Source organism: Cavia porcellus, unplaced genomic scaffold, assembly GCF_034190915.1.
Source record: "Cavia porcellus strain 051 isolate PalLab524CR breed Dunkin Hartley unplaced genomic scaffold, mCavPor4.1 scaffold_9, whole genome shotgun sequence".
NCBI classification, from domain to species: domain Eukaryota; kingdom Metazoa; phylum Chordata; class Mammalia; order Rodentia; family Caviidae; genus Cavia; species Cavia porcellus.
In genome coordinates, this window is record NW_026947492.1 from 75,543,152 (window position 1) to 75,563,010 (window position 19,859).

The 19,859-nt window shown below is 51.2% G+C and overlaps 1 long non-coding RNA gene across 2 annotated transcripts; it reads left to right on the forward strand.

Annotated features, from left to right (window-relative positions):
* The first annotated feature begins 12,080 nt into the window (after positions 1-12,080).
* LOC134477587 (uncharacterized) lies at positions 12,081-18,780 on the forward strand. 2 transcript variants are annotated; one of them, XR_010049594.1, is made up of 4 exons: positions 12,081-12,268; positions 13,590-13,840; positions 17,317-17,427; positions 17,966-18,780. It is a non-coding gene; the product is annotated as an uncharacterized LOC134477587 (long non-coding RNA). The 2 variants fall into 2 exon arrangements; XR_010049593.1 differs by having other exon boundaries at positions 17,317-17,353.
* Positions 18,781-19,859: the final 1,079 nt, after the last annotated feature.

Genomic DNA, 19,859 nt, shown 5'->3' on the forward strand with positions numbered 1-19,859 from the left:
GTGATGGTCTCAGCAGCCCCGATTTCAGTGTGTCTGTCTGCTCCTCTGCACCATCTCTGCTCCCACACAACCTGTGCACCTGAGCCCCACGCCGCATGGTGTCTGTCTTGGATGTGTAGTGCTGAGCTATGCAAAATGCTCTTTGGTGTCTCTGTTAAATAGAGAGAAGGTTTAACTTATTTCTCAGTGCTTTTACTTTGGATTGTTTGGATTTGTTTTTAAATATCAACCTTGTATTTCCCTTAGGAAGGGGCCATATTTTATTTAACTATATTTTCTGTGCTGTTTTAGATTGTGTTTGTAGCTTTTTTCTTCTTTAAGCTTCACTAGGATATCCTTGCAAGTACCACGCTTTTTTATTGTTCCAGTAGAGAAACGCCCTGATGTGGCATTAGTGCTGAAAGTTATGATCACTTTAGTGATTTGCTGGAAATCCATTTTCTTTACATTGCAAAGCTAAAACTCAAACTTTCTCAATTTCCACTGGAAGAGCTCATGGAATCTTTGGGTAATCAGAGACTCAGGAGTGAATTAAAAATTGCCATTTGTCCCCAAGTCTTTCCTGATGTCTTCTAGAAATGAGATAAAGGAGACTGTGACCCAGAACAGCACAAGAGGTGGCTTAACTGAAGAGAACGGCCGTGGCATCCAGACTAACTGAGCTGGATGTTAGATTTTGGGCTAAATTCAGTAACCTTAGTTTTAAGGGAGTTTTGCTGTGGTTTGTTTCAGTGAATTTTAACTTGGTTCTAATGATGTCCATCAAGCACTGGTTTCACTCCATTTTGAAAAGAAACTGAGCCCGTTTAAATGTGATAAAGCAAAAGGAAAACAAGCGGTGAAAATGTTGGCCTTTTCCCCAGTGCCTATTGGCTGTCGTGTCTCAGGTGATTGGTGTTTGCTTTGTTTTTTTGCAGTAGATGATGCTCTGCAGGTGACTCCTGCACACGGTGCTCTCTCATCTGTAGGAAAGGAGAAGGTGTTGCAGTGATTTCACAGAAAGGCTGCCCTCATTAGCGAATCAGAGAGACTGCCTTCCCTGCCTTCCCCTCTGCCTGCACCCACCTCGCCTGCCTCTTCCTTCCTCTCTCGGTAGGACTTGCGGGCTATTGTTACAGTTTATGTTTGGTGTTGCCCAGGGGCCTCATGTGCTCATGGGTGGGACCTATGGAGGAGACTGGATTGAGGGGGCACATAGCTGACTGGCTGCTGGAGGCTGCGCAGAAGTGGCGGTCCCCGGAGGAGTGATCCTGGAGCGTTTATCTCCTCTCTCCACCCCTCTTTTAGGTCCACTTCCTGCTCCCCATGCCACAAACAGCTCTCCTCCGCCAAGCCCCTATGCCATGCATCCTGCCTCAAAGTCAGTTGACCGAGGGCTGTAAACATGAACCAAAACAAACCTTTCCTCCTTCGAGTTGTGGTGTCTCAGTGATGAGAAAAGTGACGATGATGGCGATATTAGTTACAACTTGCCTAAGCTGCTGTGGCCAAGCTACTCCAGAGCCCAGTGGCTTCCGTAAGGTAAAAGATTATGGTTCTGCCAAGTCACAGCTCCACGTGTGTGTTCTAAGTCAGGATCTCTCTGCTCCCCACATCATCTGGGAACCCTGAATCCTCAGGGATGTTAGTCTGTCCACCCCATGGGTCCAGTCTGTGTCTGCAGGGTGGAAGCTGGGCCTTTGGCGTTCTGAGCTGCAGGTCACAGGGAGAGGATGGGAAGCCCAGGAACTTCGATTCAGAAGTTTCCACTTCCACCAAGGCTCCTGTGGGAGAGTGTAATCCAGCATCAGTATCTAACTGTGTGGAAGCCTCTGAAGTATAGTTTTAGTCTGGGCACCTGTTTCCAGGAAGGGGACAATGGATTGTAGGGGACCAATCTCCATGTGTGCCCATTTGATCTGGACTGCCAGTTCCAGAGGTAGACAGATGTGAGTTCCAATCCTGGCTCTGCCACAGTGGCCAAGAACAAATGATTTCAGGTCTCCATTTTCCCACTGGAAAAATGGAGATAAGTTCTGGTTACCGTGTTACCTTAAGAAGTAAATTAAGTGATCAAGTAGATGCCAAGTGCTTAAGAAAAAAATATAGGTAGTAAGAGCTCAGAACCAGGACTCAGACTGGCTGAGTTAAAGTCCTGGCTCTGTCCTTGCTGGATGTGTGGCTTTGGGTTAGGTTTTATGCAATTCTCTGAGACCTACTTTCCTCCTCTCTAAAACGGCATCTGCCCTCACGAGCTACAGGAATGGTTGCCGGCGGTCCTCCTGCAGGATATGTACATTCCATGTCATGCTTGACAAGCCAAAGTGGCCCTGCCACTCTTATTATTCCATGTGTCCACTTGTTATCTCCCGAGTTCACCTGGAGGCTAAACCCCATGCAGTCACCCTGATGGATTAAGTCGGCCCCGGTGCCCCTGTGGATAGGGCAGGAGCCAGGTGATAAACATGGGCCAGCCGTGCTCGGGTGACTGCTGTATCTTGGGTGTCCTCGTACCCTCACGCTGACCCTGGTTGCATCTGTCAGACCTGATTTTACTTACTTGGTTTTCAGTGGACAGCCTTGAGCCTGGAGATCACTCTCCTCGCCCTCAGGGAATCTCCTGTGATCCCTATACCACAGTGGTACCTGTCTCTCTCCAGCCTGTGCTCCTGCTGTTTCCAGCGCCTGCCTTGTGCTCTGCAGAGTGACAGCAGGCTGGCTCTGAGGATGGAAAGTGAGGGGTGCAGAGGCCTCATTCCAACTTGAAACTAGCAGAAGACAAGCCCCCTTTTGTTAGAAGCCACCGAAACTGTAGTGCTGAGTGCTTGCTAGGACACAGGCCGTGGGGCTGGTCCTGGCCTGCCTCTCACCGCCCAGGGGGCTTTGCAGGGAGCGGCCCCGCCAGCGAGGCAGAGGCAGGAAAGGAGCATCACCAAGTCAATGGCCAGCACTTACCCAGTAGAGCTGTGAGGTGCAGGGACACAGGATGGCAAGTTAAGGACCTAGAAATTGTACAGCTTTGCTCTCCTGGAATCACGGCAAGTGGAACCTGAGGCATCTTAAGAAACAAAAGGAATTGGTGTTAAAATTGTTAGAATTTAGAATTTTAGGTTAAGGCTTAGACTCAAATTCAGCTTAGTTCTTAGTGGGTTTTATGACACATGGTGTTTCTGTTTCCTGTTTTGTAATTTTTAAAATAAGTCTGAGTTCCACTGAATTTGCCATTAAAAGTCTACCATGTCTCTTTTGGGGATCATAATGAATGTTTGTTAATTTTGTCTTCCCGTGGTCCCTTACTCTGGGAACAGAGCCCTCTTTTCCTGGGAGAAGCTACCCCGGGCTGTGAGGGGCACATGTGACCAGGCCTGGCTGTTTGAAGTCCCCAGCGCATGGGTAGGCAGTGGGCTTGTGTCTGAAGCTAAGCTAGTCCAGGCCAAATTTGAGAGGTGTCCATCTCCTGTGTCCCTCCTGTGATCTCCTTCACTGGGTCTCACTGGGATTCACACCCACCGTGATTTTCCAGGGCTTCCCATGGCTACAGTAGTGTTTTCACTGCCTGTCCTGAGTTTTGGAGAGGCTCAGGCTCTGTTCTGTTTTGGTAAATCATCCCATGGCAGCTAACTCCAGAGGCAGACAGGTCATGGCCCCAGAAGATTTTCTCTTTACTGAGTCTAGATATTTGTTTTCACCTAGTCCTGAGGCCCAGTCCTACTGGGAACCAAGCAGGTGGAAGCAACCCCCGCTCCACAGGGCAGCAGCTCAGATATTTCAGAGGCCTCTGTGCCAGCCTGAGGTGTGCCACTACACAGCCCTCACCGCCTCCCCTCTGTCTCGGAGCGGGGCTGCGGCTCCCCGTGCCACCCTCACCCTGACTCCCTCCTCTGTGTTTCGCGTCCCTTCTGAACTGGGACCAGTGCATCAGTGGTCTTCCTTCTAGGCACTCAGGTGATGTGGCTTCCTCCTGAACTGCACTGAGGTGACCTAATCAAGGCCTTCTGGACATCGGGAAAGGAGCTCTGACAAAGAGGGAACTTGTCCCAGGGGGAGGTGACTTGGGCAGACAGCCTCACATGGAAGTCACCCCTGGAGACACTCAGTGACCTTGGGAGTGGGAAGAATGCAGTGTTGCAGCAGGCCAGAGCCTGGAAGGCGGGTGACAGGGTGCCAAGGTGTGGGCGGCAGCCGACCGGCTCCATGTGTCACAGGAGGAGAATGAAAGCAATCGTTCCTCAAACCAGCTCATGGCTCAGCCAAACTCACTGTTCTCAACATTTATAAGGCTTTGAAATAGTACAGCAGACAAAAGCATGGTTTCTGTCTCCTATACATTATAACCAATAACAATAATGTGCAATACTTTGACAAAAGCATGGAAGGTCCAGGAGCCATTTCTCCTGCTGAGCTCCTCAGCTCTGGTCCCATCTGTGCAGCTCCTCTGCTGCCTGGCACTGGGTTCCAGGGAGGATCCCGAGTTCACGGCCACTGGGCAGCTCTAGCTGGCTCTGACCGTCCCGAGTGGGTTTGGTAAATGGAAATCACAGACCATGGAAGCCAGAGTAGGGCCAAGACCTGAACATGCTTGCAAAAAAAAATCCCTTAGCCCTAGATGGACTTGAGAAAAAAATTAAACGGAAGTGGTAGGTTTGAAATTTGGGCATTTCTTCCCTTCTTTCCTTTCTGAGCACCTTGGGGAGGACTCTGGAGGGCCCCCCATGCCCTGCAACTCCGGGGTCCTCAACATCTGTCTTCCTGTGTCCAACACGGCCAGGGATACTTCAGACTGACATTGCTCTGGAGAAGTCTTGCCCAAAACCCAAGGCTGACGTCCAAAATTCAAGCGAGCTGACATAACCTTCGGGAGACGAGGTCTTGCTAAGTTTGCAGACTGGCCTCAGATTTGCAGTCCTCCTGCCTCGGCCTCTTGGGGACCTTTGATTTAGATGTGACCCACCATGCCTAGCAACTTGCCACGGCCAAGCCACGCCCCAGAGGTGTTACCTCTTCCACTGTAACTATGCTAATAGCTTAAGACAGAGGAGCTGCTGCAAACCAGCCCTTCACTGGTGCTCTGATTCAAGAACTTCCAGTTTTTAAAAAACATTTCAAGCAAGTTTTGTGGGAGGAGTTATAAAGGTGCCCCATTTAGCTTTGTTCTTTTTGACTTAAATACTATGGGGTTTCTTTACCTAGAATTCGTATCTTGTCTCCCTCACGTATTCCTTTGTTCTCACTTGTCCTGCTGTGGTTTAGTACTTTCTGTCTTGGCTTTAGTTGATTTCTTTTTTTTCTTTTTTTGAGACAGGGTCTCTGTGCAGTTCAGGCCGGCCTTGAGCTCACTTTGTAGCCTAAGCTGGTCTCCTACTCTCAAGGATTCTCCTGCCTCAGCCTCCTGCATGCAGGGATTATAGGTGTGAGCCACCACACCAGGCTTTAGTTGACTTCTATCACCCTGAAGACTCTTTAATGAGTAAATACTATTTTAATGAATAAGGTTCCCCCTTGCAAACAGCTGCTGCCTCCTTTTATCCTCCGCCCCCCTCCCCGCCCCCTTCTCTTTGAATGTGATCTATGAAATGGAGCAAATCTGCGCCCCCCCCCCAGATTCTCCAGGTGCCCTGGGGCTGTTTCCGTGGGGAGCCCTGAGGGAAATCAGCCCTCACCACTGGAGCAGCGTTAGGGAAACTTTCAGGGCGCTCAGTGCTGCAGAGAGCTCGCCACACCAGCGTGCTCCGGGATTCCACACAGTCCTCTTGAGTGCAACTCCGTGGAGATCGTCCTGTGCTGAGAGACGCTCTCTGACGTTTCTGCCACGTTTTGCCTTTTCTGGAAATCTGACAGGGGTTGGGCTCCTCTGTGCCGGGAGAGAAGGAAGTTAGCTTCCAAGCGAGGTTTTGGCAGGCTGGGCGCTGTCTCGCTGGTTACAAAGCCGGCCTGGAAGGGGGGCAATTATTCAGCTGCAGAGCACAATCAGGCGAACAATCCGTTTAGTCTCACCATTGACACTCACCGCGCAGGAACGGGTGGCTTGGGAGATTGGAGTGGGAGCGTGGCCTCCTCCCTCCTCACGGGCAGCTTGGAGCTGTGTGTGGGCGCTGACCGCCCGGCGCCTCCATCTGACGGCTGTGTGCGGTGACCCGTGCGAGGCAGCCTGGTGGCTTCGGGCCCAGAGAGACAGCCACATCTCCACGTCCAGGATCCCAGCTGGCAGAATGTGCGAGGATCGGACCACTAGGATTGCATTCAGCGCGTGCCTCAGTGAAATGCTATCTTGAAAATCCTACTCACAGTCAAGCGAGCTCTGGGACGCCTTCCCGCAGCTCTGAGCGGAGGTCTCGCCTGGACATTTGTCTGAGGATGAGTGTGTTTGGCCCGCTGCCTTCTCTAGGAGGCTTTGGGGTCTTCCGGCTCCCCCAGTCCTCTCTCATCCGGGGGTGGGGGGTGCCGCATCCATTCACAGCATGCAGACCCCTGGAGAAACTCCAGAGCAGAGTCTGTGCTTACTTTGCAGGAAGCCAAGGTGCAGCCTGGGGGTGCAGCTGAGAGAGGTTTCCAGAAATGAAACAGAGGTGACTGTAAGCAGGAAGGGGGTCCAGCTCACACACTCTCAGTGGGCTGTGGGATGGACCCCACAGGCTGCCTGAAGTTCATGTCTTCCAGTCCCAGCATGGTGCTTGACAACCCTTCTTACACACACACAAATATCCTTTCAGTTTTGAAAAACCAGCTGAGGCCCAGATCTTGATTCCTTTTCTCAACTAGAAAAAGCAACAGACAGAAGGTGTGTATGTGTGTGTGCAAAATACACATGCCAAAATATATATACGAAATACATGCATGATATACATGCAAATATATATGGGTGTATATATATATATATATATATATATATATATATGCAAAATCCCAGGGCGCCATAGTTAACAATGACCCCTGCAGAGCAGTGTGATATTCTAGAAAGCTACCATTTGCTAAGCATTCTTTGAAGTCTCACCAGGTGCCCTACTGTTGAGCATACAAGTGAATCATAATAAGACACAGATAATAAAATGCTCCCTGGAGCTGGGCAGGCTGTAGCAGGTTCGAACACAGGGAAGTCCAGTGATGGGAACCTTTCAGAGCTTCTGATGGTGCAAACAGCCCGCTGAGGCCCTTGCTCTAGGATCTTCTGAATTTTCTATCAATCCCTTTATCCTAAATGTATCGTCCCGGTCCGAGGGTTTCCCCGAGCCTGGGAGGCTGCTCTCATTGGCCCTTGAGTGTCCTCCGAGCCTGTGTGAGTTCTGGGCTAGGTCCCTGGCTGGCACCGTGGCAGGAGGTGGATGAGGGGTATTGAGGGGGTGGTACAGGTCCTGGGGACATGCCCACAGAGGGCACAAGGTACCATTCTCTCTGCTGCTGTGCCTGAGCCCCGAGACAAGCAGCTCCAACCACCACGTGCTCCCGCCAGGTTGTGAGCCTCTAGGGCCCAGAGCCAGGCAGCTGTGGGTCACAGACAGGACCCCCACACTGAGCCGGAACAGCGTGTCCTCTGTGTGTGGGACCGTGCAGGCACTGGTGAAGGGAATAGCAAGTTGGCAGATGCCTCTCGGGTGGGCACAGCTGGCCTGAGACCTTGGCGGCCTCTGCTGGGGCTAGGCACCGTCAGATGGCCCTGTTTGGGCCCCACAGCACTGCCCTCCTTTGTCCACCTGTGTGGCTCCAGGTGGGCCCCTGGGGAGCACTGATGACCAGCATTTGCTGGGGGCCTGGGGAGCCATGGGGCAGGTGGCACCCCAAGTGACAGCCTGGGTGTATTTACAAAGGGAGCGTCCACAGTTGTAATTCCCAGCAATGATTATCTACTATTTTAAAGATAATTATGACCGGAACCTTTGTCAGGCCCTTGTGAGTAGCCGGCAGACCATAATGAGAATATTCTTAAAACTTCGTTGCTTTTTTCCAAAAAAATCAGGAAAAAACAAAACAAAACATGAGTGAAATAGCCATCAGCCTGGGTCATTGTGTCTTCCTCTGTCCCTTCTGTGGCCAGTCCGGCAGGCCTGGAGACTGGCCTGGCCCCTGCTGTGGACTGCGTCCCCATGTGTAGCCCCAAGACCGTGGGTGCTGGCACAGCCTGTGCCTCCCTCTTCTGTGGCAGGGCCAGCCCGGGGTCATCATTCCCTTGAGGTTTGGTGCTCAAACTACAAGATGCTGCTTAGACACAAACGGAAGAGAGGGAGAGTTAAGTCAGCCCTTTCTGTGAACAAGAAACTTACCAAGGCGAGTAAATTCACTGGCAAATTACAGAAGCACAGTGGGGTGTTTTTCCAATGCCATTGGTGAGGCTGTGCTGATTATTCTGAAAGACTCTTGCGGGAGGTTGTAGATCTGCTCGCTGGCTCACAGAAGGGCATCGAAGCATCCATTTCACCTACAAGAGAAAGGCTTTCCAGCTTCTTTTCCAAGACTCAGAGATTTCTGAGCAGTTGTGTGGTGCTTTCCCTTGAGGGGGGAAATGCGTGCTGGGAAAATGTTATTCAGATCCAGCCACAGGGTGGTGGATCTCTCCAGATGCATATTTGCAAGACATTTGGGGCTATGTTAACACAAAATTAATTCCTGTGTTATGGCTCTCAAACAGATGTTTTCAACTCGGGCAGGCTCCCAGTCACTTAGGGAAGCGGGTAGCATTGGGGCCAGGTTGTTTTCTCTGCTGGTGTGTGTAAATTTGTCCGAAAACTATTTGTGCCTCATGGAAAATTGGATCTGCTGACAGAAACATCTATTTTTAAAGCTTGGAGATGGAAGTCAGTGGGAAAGGCTTGGAAGTTATCTCTGCCCGAGAACTCGGAGGTGGTCAAAGGTGTTCCTGTGAGATGAGTTGCAATTTGCGGGAAATGTTTTGCATAGATTTCCCTTTGAATTTGGATCAGAGCAGGATTGTGAGGCCGAGTTTAAAACAAATGCAGCCAATGGGGAGCTCACGGCCTCGGGACCTGAACCCCAGCGGTAAAATTATGGAGCCCTGTGTCTCTTGTCTTCCATTACTGCCTTCTGAATTCACAATCTGTTCTTTTTCATATTGAAAAGACCTAGAATTGGGTGAGTAGTAGAAATGTTTATATAACACGACTTGGAAAATGAAAATATTTGCTTCCCAAGCAGATTTCCTGGTCATTTAAACTTAGTGAAGCAAAGCAGGCATCACTGTGAATTCTGAGTTAAGGTTACTTTAGGGTGCAAATTTGCTTATTTTCAGCAACATAATTTGAGTTTAAAACTTTTTTTTTGTTTCTTCTTTCCTTTCTTTGTTTTCTAAAGTAAAATTCAGAGCTGTGTGACAGCTGGGCACCCTGCCGCTGGTCTTCTAGGAGCAGACCAAAGCTTTTCTGTATTCAGTGCTGAACCTGTTTCACTGAGACTGAAAGAAAGAAAAACCCGGGCCCCGCGCTGTACATAGCTCCTGTCAGCGCAGCCCTGGCTCCTGCTGCTCCATGCGTGTTTGATTCCGCTGGATCATAGCTGGGCTCTGTAGGAACTTCTCAGAGGGCACTTTCCTGGCAGAGGAAGTGGCAGAGGGTGCTCAGTGGCGCCCTCGTCTGGAGCCTGCATGCGGCGGGTGGAGCTTGGAGCTTCTTTGTGGGCATCCATGGCTCTCTTTATGATTCCAAACTACTAAGGGATCTCTATTGTGGCAGACAGAATGAAAGGAAACAGGACCTTAGTTCTGCAGGATTTTCCTCCAGGGAACCGGGGAGCCTCTTTCTCAAAGTCAGACTCTTTCTCAAAGTTACTGCCCACAGCACTCAGCTTGTTAATACTGCTGTGTGTCTGTCTGTCTCTCCTCTCCTCCTTTCTGTCCCTTTCTCCACATGTCTTTCCACCCCTACTGAATTTCATCCTTCAAGTCTGTGGCCCCATCCTCCACCTCCCTGAGTGCCACAGTGGCCAATGTGACCTCATCTGGCCCCGTGTCTTCCGGGGCTGCCTCTGAGGGCTCCTGGAGCGTGCCGGCTCTTCCTCTCACCAGGAAGCACAGTCCTCTCTTCACATGCTGGGCTTTGCTCTCCTGGCTGCCTCAGCCGCTGTCACCTCTGCATCAGGAGGGCAGTGTCTTGTCCTTGTCATCTGCTGTCACAGAAGCCCCACGTTGAGGTGGCCTGGGTCTGAAGACCCCTCTTCTCTCCCAAATTCCAGTCAATCAAAATCTAAAACAAAAGAGGAGAGCACACGGAGACGGAAAGCCTGAGACCCATCTAAAGCGGATCCCAGACCATGCATCTCAGGTCTCCAGGCAAGAGGGTTCACCCATCACTGCCACAGCTGAGCAAGTGTTCGTAGAGTGGGCTTTGTCTGGGCCAGGGGATCTCCATCTCCGTTCTGGGGAAGCTTTCCAGTTTTCTTTCTTTTTTAGTCAGATGTCCCAGAATGAGGTCTGTAAAGACTTGTTGAATAAGCAAAACCTTTGTTGTATATTTTCCTGAATGTTTTCATTTAGTTTGGACCAGAAATGTTGGGAGACATAAATTGTTTTGTAAACGTTTATGTGTATGTGAGCGTGTGTGTATGTGTGTAAGTGTGGGCATGCACTTTGGGAGTGCCATTGCCCCAACTTGAGTGTAGGCCAGATGCAACAACTCACCTCTGACAACTATGCAGTGTGATCAAAGAACACAAAAAATATTCAGTGTTTAAACGTTACAGTAAAGGACACAGTGCCATGAATCACCTCAGAATCTTCCCCATAGTTGCAAACATGTTCTATTTCTCTTGCTGCTTTCTGAAGCAGTTCTGGAATCTTCTTTCGTGAGGTTCTTCAGCAACTTGAACTGACCAGGTAAGGATCAGTTGTTGTTGTTTAAAGGGTCAGTTGTTGTTTTAAAGATATTGTTCTTTAAACTTAGAAGTTAAGAGATGAACCGGCAGAGAGATGCTGTCACCTGGTAATCCTTGGCAGGAAGGCTGGCGGCTGCTCTGTGGCCAGTCTGTGAGTGGGAAGAACCACAGATGCCTAGTGTTGTGAGGAAGAGGAGAATGATCACACAAAGACTGAGGGACAGGAGGCTGTTCTAGAAAAAGTGCACGAGCGTTCACCTACATTAAATCAAATTGAAAGTTTTCGTATTATCATAAATAACAAGCTTAATGAGTTCAACATGGAGATTATTAAAAAATCTTTTCAAAGTAAATGCTTTTGCTGTTGAACAATCAGGCGACAAGAGTAATGTTTTAACCTTACGGGTTCGGTGCCTGTCGTTACTCAGATTCTAGGAAGGGTTGAGAATGTTAAAGATGAGTACATTAGAGCCTTCCCAAGGGTCTGATGAGGGCAAGAATTCCCCAAAATTGGGTTTCTACAGCACAAGAAGGGAGGCGGGTGGCTCGTGTGGGATGTCAGTCTGGTCCAGGGAGCTCATGCCTCGATAGGAAGCCTCCGAATTCCACACGGCCACCTCGAGTTCTTCCAGGGGTGGGAGTGGCTTTTGTTGCCTTCGATGCAGTCTCTTCTGTGCCAGGTCCAGGAGACCACTGAGTGTCTCTGAGCAAAGCCTCCAAGGGCTCACTTCTTTACCTGCTTCATTCATTCATTCCACAAACGCTAGTGGGGCCTCCTGTCCTGCAGCCCTGTGTCAGGTCTTGGAGATGGCCGCCAGTTGAGCAGGCCAGGACCTGGGGAGATGCCATCTTTCATGTTGACTCTCAAACCCATTCTATGGGGACACAACTGTGGCTGCTGCTACCTGGATGCCTCTGAGAAGCCCTGAAATAAAGATGTCCACTTAACCCTTGATGTCCTGGACACAGGACCCAGGGGCCACCTCTCCCATCCATGCAGGACTGTTCCTTCTTGGGATTTATGCTGGGTCTCAGGCTGCAGATGAAACTGCTGGCTGGAGGGGCAGTGGCAGGAGCAGTGAGGCTCAGAATCCCCTGCCTTCTTTCATACCCTTGTCCATCTCAAGGGCTCCGCAAAGAAGGGCTAGAGTGAGCTGCTGTCTTGATCTGGCCCAGGATCTTTTGTTTCAGCTGTAACATTGTCTGGGGGCCAGGGGCGGGGTGGGAATAGCACAGAGTCTGTGTGACTGGGATGCTTTTCACTTTGAGGGGCACCAGCTGTCAGCCAGAGAACATCCTCTGCTCCGTGGCCCTCCCTGCTGGGGAAGTAGATAGAAGGGATGTGTGGGGGCTCAACTAGGCTCTTTTAGGAACATTCCGGCACATCCACGAGACCCTAAGGGAGACAGACTGCATTCCGGGAGCCCATCACAGGCGTACGGGGCCCTTCGGGGCTCAATCCGTGCATGGTAAGGTAAGCAAAGCACACGGTGCTTTTTGTCCTTCAGTGGCCCTGGGGCCCTGTTATCTGCTGTTTTCTGGGAAGCTGCTCACCACATAACTGTTGGGGAAAGAGAGCACTCCAGCCTCTTTCCTGGGAGGCACACGATGCAGTATGGATATTAATTAAATTTATTAAACAAATAACACAGTGATTGGGGAGCGGGGTCCATCTGCCAGCGCAGCATCCAGCTCTGCAGAGACGCGAGCCGCATGGCGGTTACGGTGCATCGTCGGCCGAGCGCACAGATGGCTCCCTCTCCAGCGAGGAGATTTGGTGGCGGTCCAACAGCCTGCTTCCCCCTCCAGGTTTTTGTTCCCTGCAACTGTGACTGAAGAAGCCCCTCTCCGCTCAGTCTTTTCCCAGCCTCCACCTCCCCTACCCCGCCCTCCTCCCTTTGTTTGTGAGAACAGTGTTCAAATCCTTTACAGGAGCACTCTGCTCTGCTTGGATGAGGGTGATCCCAGCTGATCTCACTTTGTGCCTGTGCTGTGAAGCTCAAGCGGAAGGCAGCTGGGAAACGCAATCCTGTCAGCTTCATGGGGACTCAGGCCTCGGATTGGCCCTGGGCTTGAGAGTAAAGTCTTTAGGCAATTTGAGTTTGGCCATGTCCTGCCTGTACCCCAAGTGCCCTTGACTCTGAGGTTTAGATGAAGCCTCTCGTACTGAGAGTTACTTCTCAGGTCCCTTCAGTCCTCTGTGACCTCAGACTACACAGTGTCAGGAGCCTCTGTGTTTGGCTCCTTTCTGTCCCCTGGCGTCTGCCATATCCTGTCTGAGTGTTGGGGTGGCTGAGGCCCAGGGCCCCCTCCCCTGCCCTGGGGGAGACAAGCTCAGCACGAGGTGTCCCACTGTGTCACGGACACCCACCCGGCCTAGATTCCTGCTATGGGAGGACGCTTTTCTGTCCTGGGTTATTGCTGCTCTGGCCAAAGTCCTCTTGGACTGAATTTAACACCAGGATATTAGACTAAGAGAAATCCCTTTCACCCCTTCTCCCTACCTGAACCTTTGCAAAACTCATGTTGCAGCAGGACCGCTCATCACTAGTGCACCTCTCATCTGGGACCCAAGCCTTCACAAGGAGCCACACAAAGCCTGTGGGGCAGAGGGACAATGGTCTTGGCCTGAACAGATGCCCTCTTGGGCTAAGCACTGGCTCTGTGTGCACACGTGGATCTGCATCCAGACAGTCTGCTTCTGACAGCTGGTGGCCGGGGTGGGGCGCCTCTGCAGGAGAAGCTGCTGGGATCTGGACGGAGGCCTCCTGACCCATCACACACCCCATTTCCAGGTCGCTGAGGTCTCAGCTGGCTTCAGAACCCAGATGGAATGGTGCCTGGGTCCAGGATTATGGTCACCCTGCAGTGCAGTGAGTTATACAAAGGGTAGGCCGAGCCTTAACCCAGCTTGAAGAGGACCCAGCACAAGGCTCAGCTTCCTGAGGTTCCAACGCTTTTCAGATGGCCCTGTCTACCTTATCGCGCTCAGCCAGTGGATTCCTGCACGGCCATAGCAGCCAAGCCTTGATACTGGTAGTCACTGGTGAGTTTTGAACCCAGCCTGCAACCCTGATCCCCTCCAGGAGAAAATATTTCCCGAAGTGGAGATGAGACTTTGCCCACTCTAAGAAATCCTAGCTCCACGCCAGACCAGGCTAATGGTAGTGATGGGAAGGTTTCCCTTACTATGGCAAATCCCCAGAATTTGGTGGAGGTTGTGGCTTTTCCATGAGATCCTGTCCAAAACTATCATGAGCTTGAAGAGCTGTGACTCTCTGGTCTTAAATGCTCAAACTGGGATCTCAGAGTGGCTGCTGAAAAATGTTGTTTACCCGTGAGGAGGAAGAGGTGAGCAGTCCGTTTGTTTCTCTAATTGGTTGGAAGTCAGGTCTGCTGGGGGAGGAGAGCAGAGCACATTTCGCATTCACGGACTATTTACCACCACGTCCATCTTCGCGTGGCCGGCCGCTCCTCCACCCGGAGTACCTGGGCTAATTTCCTTCTCTGATTTAAATAGCAATCTACTCACTCTGGCATCTCAATTTAAGAGAAGATTGGACGTGGTTTTTCAAAGGGAATTGAAGGCTTTCCACTCTGGCCTGAAAACAGATTGTGGCTTCTTTCCCTTCGATACACTTAGAAATGACACAGAAGCCTCAGGGTTTTATTTGTAGCAAAAATATTTTCCACCCTCTTGTCCACACATTAGTATAAACAGGGCACATGCCTGCCTCTGGTCGATTCCCAGCCGCCATTTAGGGCACACGCTCGTTTCCCTGGGGCTTTGAGCTGCCTTCTTGCAGACTTTGTAGACAATAGTACATGTACCCAAAGCTTTCCATTGAGAACAAAAGTTAGCACAGCTCTCTAAGAGTGCACGAGAGCTTTGAAAATAAGATTTCATTACCTGCTAATGCCGGTGCGGATTTTAGGTGTTGTTTTTACTTGTGTTCAGCTCAAGGCCCCTTTGACCCCTCCCCTCTGTTGTTCCCTGCTCTTCTCGGATGAGCTGTGGCCACTGATGTGGGAAAGCACTGCTCCCCTAATGTCGAGACTGTCCCAGGGTTAAGTGCTGCAGCTTCCCAGAGCTGGCTCCTTCTCGTGGGCGAGGGGCACAGGATGAAACCCTGCTTGGAGCTCCTGGGGTTTCTAGCTCAGCCCTGGAGCTGGGCAGGCCAGCTTCCGGTCTCACACCTTAAGGGTCTCAGTCTGTCTCTGCTGCCCTGGTCTTAACTCTGGGACCTGGTCCACTCTGCCGAGAGTCCACAGGGTCTTCACAGCCCTGAACACGATAAACATGGCTTGCTTGTTGACTAAGATTCACATTTATTTTGGGGGAGCCAAGCAAAATAATGCAACTCTCTGTGTTTTGGCCTGGGGCCCTCAGAATCCACCAATGTTGGAATCCTTTATCTTTGCAGGGCTTCAGGAAACTGCTCTAGATTCTTGTAATCCAGACTTCAGTGATCAAACTGACTGAGGCCCTGAATTGTGCGATTCTTTTGTCTTTATGCTACAGTAGATTTCTTTTTCTTTCTTGTTTTCCTCTCTCTCTCTCTTCTGTTTGTTTCTTTTTGTGTGTGACAGGACTTGCTTTGGAGCCCAGGCTGGCCTCAGACTCAGGCAATCTTCCTGCCTCAGCCTCCTCAGTGCTATAATTACAGGTGTGCACCACCACACCCAGTTTAATTTCTGAATTTCTGAATGTTTTATGTGCTCAAGGTGTATTCCATATGTTGGTGAGAACAGATTCAAGGTCGAGAAACTCACAGTGGCTCCTGGAAGTGACCATAATGAAGTTACAGCTCAGTGGCCACAGCAGTGCCTCTGTCTAGACAGTGGCTCTATAAACCCTATTTAGTGACAGACAGTGGTGCTACCCCAACCCCCATCCTCTCTTAAGTGTTTTGCATACGTCATGTCACTTGATCCTAGAGCACACGAATATTATCATTTTAGAGATGAAGAAATTGACACCCCAATGCTAAATGACCTGCCCAGAGCCCAATCTCATTAGACAAATCTAATGTAAAGCCTCATATGTAGCCAGTATTAAAGTGGAACCAAGGCAGTGCACTCCGAGCCCCATGTAAGCTAGTCTGTCCTGCTGCTGCCCGGTCCAGAGCCGCTGACAGTTCATAACTTATTCAGCTCCAAAAGGAAGCTGCGGCCTCTTCAAATAAAAGTTCCCATAAAACAGCACAGTTAAAACCCAAATAAAAGGATAAATCATGTGGGAGCCCTTCATGATTTTAGAAACAGTAATTCCATCTCCCCTAAGCCTGTGCTGAGTTAAACTTGCCGTTCTCTAACTTCCTTGCTGCAGTCAGAAGAATGGGGTGTCCGGGGACCTGAGCTCTGTGGGCGCGGGGTCTTCTTGCTGTCGTGTTCCAGTGCCTCAGTACTGGCACTAGGTACTCTGGGGGAGTGGCCAGAGAAGGAAGCTGCACTGGGGTGCTGGTGCTGGTGCAGCTGGTGCTGGCTGCCCAGGGCAAGCATGGGGTGCGGGCCAGGGAGTAGATGACAGAGTGTCTGCCCTCCCCTCCAGGGGCCTGTGTACTCTTCTGGATCCTCTGTCTGCATCGCTATAAGCCCCCTGGGCCCTAAGGATAAGGCAGGATGTCACACACACACACACAACACACACACACACACACACACACACACACACACACACACACTCACGGCTGGCTTCCCCCTAGGATCCCGTCCTGTTATCCACTGAGATTTACTGAGACAGGGTGGTTCATCAGGAGGAGAGATGCTGATGGCCAGGCCTGCACACAGGAGATGAGGCACAGTGTCACTTTTCCATCACTGGGACACAATACCTGACACCCACAACATAAAGGTGGAGTCCATTTTGGCTAATGTTTCAGGCCATGGCCTGCCGGATCCAAGACAGGAAGGCCTGGTGGAAGGGTCTGGCAGGAGAGAGCTGCTCACATCATGGCAGACAAGAAGTAGAGAGGGGAAGGAGCTGGGGAGGGCCACTCCCTGGTGGCCACCACCTCCGACCAGGCCCCACCTCCTTGCCGCAAGCCTGCTCTGGCACCCCTTGATCCCATCAGCATCCACAGGCCCCGCCTCAGAGTACACACAAATGGAAACCCTAGCAGGCCTTGAGCCGAGAGGCTCAGAGGGGCCGGGCTTTGTGTGTGCTGTGGTGCTGGTTCTACCTCTCAGTGGGCCTCGATCACCCCAGGACCTGTGCTCTAGGCCTCTGCATGGCTGTGGGGCTCCTCAGGAGTTTAAGGTAGATTCCCTTACGACAATAGTGTGCTCCCACAGACTTGCGGAAAGCAGAGAGATCCCTACTCTATGCCATGGTTTATATTAGACATCTCCCAAAGCCACCTGTGCTCAAGGGCAGGGTTTGGAAGGTGCATGTGTTAGGGATGCCAAGCTGACTCTCTGTGGAGGTGGGCTCAGGTGAGGAGAGGCTGTCACTGCGGGGTGAAAGGCCCCACCCTGTGCTCTCTTTGGAGCTGATCTTCAGCCTTGTGTCTCTTTTTGTAGTGTGGACTCCACCATGTTCTTCACCAGATGGCACCAGGTAATTTACAGAAGACAGAGCTTTATTTCCCTAAGTTCTGGAGGCCAGGAAGTCCAAGACTGCGGTGCTAACAGGTTTGGTGTCTGTGAAGGGCCCAGTCACCACTTCCAGGAGGGAGCCATGATCCCTCCAGAGGGGAGGGACGCTTCTCCTCATGTGGCAGAGGTGCACTCCCAAAAGCCACTTAAGAAGGCAAAACGCACCCATTTCAGTAGCCCGAGTGGTCCCATCGCCACATGCAGGTCCCACCTCTTGATTGTAGACGAGAGCACCCATTATGGAAACCAGCATGGTGGCCTCAGAGTCTCACTACTGGGCACCTGTGCCGATCAGTTTTCCTGTTGCATCTGAGACATAAAGGAGAGGCTGGATTTGGCTGGGGTTTCAGGGGACTCAGTCCTTGGCTGGCTGGCTAAGGGCAGGGACATCATGGTGGAAGGGCATGTAGAGCACTGTCAGAAGGGGAACAGTACCAGAGCGAAAGGGGCCAGGGGCTGGATACAGCATTTAAGGGCCCCCCTCTGTGACCCACCCAAACTCACCCAGGAGTGTGCCTCACTACTCCTTCGCTGGGTCCCAGAAATCAAGCGGAAACTCTGTCTTTCCTGACAGCGCCTGTCCCGAAGGAACTGCATCACAGTGTCAAGGAGACATTGCATTTGCATGTCTCCCACACTTCTACTCACAAGAGCCCAGAGGGGTCCACTACGGAGGGATGATAAGGAAAAGGGGTGTAGACGCTCAAGACAAGGTTATTCCACTGTGAAACGGATTCTGTCCTGTGGCAGCACCGTCGGGGCCAAAGGACAGTGAGCTCTTCAGACACCAGGCGGCAAGGACCACACTGCTCACTGGGGTGACATGAACCAGGGGGGCGCCCTCTTCATCTCTGACAGGTGTATTCCCGCCCTTGTCAGAGGTCACTGAAATCCGAAGTTTTGGTCCCATTCTCCAGAACGTCATGGCTTCAATGTACTTATTTAAATTTACAGGGAAAGATTAATGTTTTTACTGCACAAAACTTCCTGCCCCAAAATCAGAACTTCACTGCTCCCACGCTGCTCCAGTGCCTGCTTGTTCCCCGTGTGTCAGAGGTGGTGACCGCTGGGAGCTGACAGATCGGGCACACTGCACAATACAACAGCGGCCTTGCCCTGCCCTCCCTGAGCTCTGCATGGAGCAGGAGGCAGATGTCACAAAACTGGCACCCAGACAGCCAGAGTTACTGCAGTGGGAGGAGGAGGGCAGACCTGGGCTTCTCCAGAGACCGTTCAGGCACTGCCACCCCTGTGCATGACCAGTGTTTGCAAAATGACTTTTCAAGGGAGGAATTTTTCACCTTTGCTTTTCTTTAGTGTTCAAATGCTCTGTCGCGTCCACATTGTCCTTTTTATAAAAGAAAAGGGCGGAGGATTCAAAATAAAAGATCATGGAGTTGTATCGTTGTATTGTCGTTCTCTTAGCAAAAAGTTCATTAATTTGTTGACTCTTTTGAAATGCCCATTTCTCTCTGTGTCTCATTATGAAGTTTAAGGGTCACAGAAAATGTCTAGTCATGGAATCTTTCCATTTAAAAGAAGCAGAAGGGAAGCTGGAGAAACACACATGTGGGGCTGGATCATGGGTGTGTGCCTCAGGGCTCGCCCCATCAGGTTGTCCTTCTGTGGGCGGCATCTGCGGATGGGCTTGTAGGCTGGAGAGGATGGAAAGTGAGGGGAAAGAAGGCGCCCAGTGGGGGAAATGGTGGTTAGAGCTTGGTGTGCGACGGGGAGCGACAGAAGACAAGCCAGGAGGCAGGAACATTCTGGAGTCCTTGGTCCCCTCCTTGCTGTGGGGAAGGGTGGGCAGCAGTTGTGTGTGAAGCATGAGGCAGGGGAATGCCACCATCCGCATGTGTGTAGATGCCTTACCTCCTTCCCCAGCCCTGGGTGCTTGTGTAAAGCATGGCAGTCAGGGTGTCTGTGAGTGTGTGTGTGTGTGTGTGTGTGTGTGTGTGTGTGTGTGTCTGTGTGTCTGTGCTGCTCACTGCTCAGATTCCTTTCCATGGCTACAGTTCAATGTCAGAGCAGGAGCTTTGGGGTCAGGTCCACTGGAGTCTGTGCCAGGGTGCCATCCCTCTTTCCTGGTCACCTCCTCGGCAGCCAGAATGTATCTCCCATGACTCTGGAGGCTGGGAAGCTCAGTACCCACTGGTCTGGTGTCTGGTGAGGGCTCCAGGCCCGCTTCCAAGATGGTGCCTGGACTCTGTGTCCTGCATGGGGGTGGTGGTGGTGGTGGGATCCAGTCCTTCAAAAGGCCCAAACCACTGGTGAAGGCTTTGCCCTGTGACTTCCTCTCCCCAAAAGTCTAACTCTTAACACCTCCGCAGTGGGGCCTACATTTCAACGTGAATCTTGAGAGGTCATCAGCATACTGTCGCAGCTGGTGACAGGGTGGTATCTATGGTGCTCACTTCCTGAGTCTCACTCTCTACCACCAGGCTGCCAGTGCTGCTGTCTGAGGAACT